Here is a 2577-nt window from a genome sequence, read left to right on the forward strand (position 1 = left end):
TCCCCCCAGCGACCACACACACAGCCCCCGGGGCCAGCAGCGACAAACTCATGGGCCCCACCKGCACCCGCCATACCAGAGCAAAGTAATCCATCAAGTTACAATCATTCACCTTTAGTGTGGGCATCAAAGCTGGCACCTTTGCATACAAAACAACATTTTTGATTAGCTGGATCAAAGCCAAGGGGATTGCTTTACACACCTTCTTAAAATCTTTGTAACAATTAAAGTTGTATTTTTTCAACAAAGGATGGGAAACTCAGAAGATCACCATTATCATCTAAAAGATCTCTTACAAATATAATACCCTTATTATACCAATCTTTTAAGAATAGTGTCTTCCTACCAACTGTAACTGTCCTATCATTCCACAGGGTTGATCCGTGAGGTGAGAAATTATGTTGAAATACCATCYTCCAAAACTGAAGAATTTGTTTGTGAAAGTTAGACAATTTAACTGGAACCTTACCCGCCTCAAAATCACACTTCACAAAAAAACAATTCTTCAATCTTCTTAAAAATAGAAGCAGGGATATGAAACCACATTGAATCTTGTTGTAAAATAAAGGTTTTTAACCATTTGATCTTATGTGTCCCAATCATGGCTTCAAAATCCAGTGCATTTATACCACCTTTTTCATATTTCTTAACTAACAGACCTTTTGATATAATGAGTCTTGTTTTTCCATAAAAACTGAAAAATAATAGAATTAGCTTTTTTATATATATATTTTGAGGTGATATATACATAGAATGACATGGATAAACAACCTTGGAAATGCCATTTGCTTTAGTCAATAGGTTTCTTCCAAAAGAGTGGGAGGAGATGTACAACCTAAATGTGGATTTTGTAGATTTTCAGACATCTTCCTCAGAAAGACTAAACTCTGCAACTCACCTGTATCACAGGATTTTGAGCACACATTTCTGTGAGGACTGGGACTGCCGAAGAAGCAGCAGTGAAAAGAAAATACCTTCAACTCAGGTAAACATTGATGAATATCTAGACTCGATATGTCCTTGTGAAATGAACCTTGCTGTATTCTGTGTTTTAGTTAAACATTCAGTTAATGAGACATAATTCCTGTCGTGTTGGACCCAGTTACTGAGCACGGCATTTAAAAATATATAACTTTACATCATGTTTGTTAGACAAAAACCATGCTGTTCATCCATTGTAGCTTTAATAAAGTATATAAATCTGCAGGTATACAATTTTTATTTTACTTTACTTGTTTGTATTTGCTTGATTTTAAGACCCAACGTTTCCAGAACACAAAGCAGAACCTCTCACGTTTGGTTTATTTGAACTATTATCTATTTTATATTTATATATTATGACACAGTGACATGTTTGCTGTGGAGAAACCATCCTCAAGGTGACACTACAAACAGAGGATCCTTCTCTGGAAGCTTAAGATATCTTTTTCAGTTTCTCAGCAGTGATTATCATATCAATTTCATCCAGATGAGACATTTGTACTTGTTAAAATACGGTTTTGGAAACAGAATTTTTGTTCCTCTTATCAAAGGAAAAAGTTGGTTCATGGTTTCCATCAAAATCTTTATTTATATGACAACTGTGAGTCATTCATTTTGATAGTCATTCTTTTAAGTGCARCAGGAAACAATCCCCCTTCGTTATMCTTAATATTGGATCAAACATTAACCAAACATTGTCTCTGGAAACGTTTTGTTGTTGCATCAATCCTCTGAGTAGTCTTTGACACAGAGAAAGCTTGTAAATTCAAAGCCCTTTTTTATTAAAAAAAAAAAAATTTTTTTTTTTTTAAGCCCTTTTTTATTAAAAAAAAGAAGTTTCGGTATACTTCAGTATACTTTCTTCAATCCTTCAAATACATCATTCTTGTTCAAATCTGCTTCACCTATTGTTCTGCCACCTGTAGCGTTAAGCTACCATTTACCTACTAATAGATATTAGCTGCAGCTTGGCAGCTTTTTGTTAATTTATCATCTGTTTAGCTACTTTTAGCTGATGGTTTTGATCATATAAGCATCTGGTTTTAGCTTTAGCATATGTTATACTTTTAGCTACAGTTTAGCTAAAATGAGCATTTAGCTAATTTGCATAAATTTGCTACTTTTAGCTACTTTTCTGCYAATTTTAKTTAGTGATTTGTTAATTTTAGATCCGTTTTACACATTTTAGCCTTTGCTCTGAGGTTTTTAAGTTTAATACCTCAGTTTTAGCTTCTTTAACAAATAGAAGCGGTCACAGCATTTTCACAGAAAAGCTTATTCTCTAGTGTTGGAGTATTAATTTGTTTTCATTTAAAGGCTAAAGGCAGCTTTTGTCCCTCACTTAAACATTGCCCTTGCATGATACAGAGAGCAGAAATAATTCCTCATAAAACGTTAATTTAAACCTGAGTTTCCACTCTATTATATCACATTGGTTTGTTACTACTGTTAAAACAGTGACTGGACACGTTCGAAACGGAACACGTGGCAGCAGGAGCAATGAAAATACCCATAAATCACAGATGCCACTCTGCAGGCCTTAAATCCAGTGTAATTTATCCACGACAATACAGAGTCCCCGTGTGGCCGAAGAGC

The sequence above is a fragment of the Austrofundulus limnaeus genome, unplaced genomic scaffold (assembly GCF_001266775.1).
Source record: "Austrofundulus limnaeus strain Quisiro unplaced genomic scaffold, Austrofundulus_limnaeus-1.0 Scaffold115, whole genome shotgun sequence".
In the NCBI taxonomy this organism is placed as follows: Eukaryota; Metazoa; Chordata; class Actinopteri; order Cyprinodontiformes; family Rivulidae; genus Austrofundulus; species Austrofundulus limnaeus.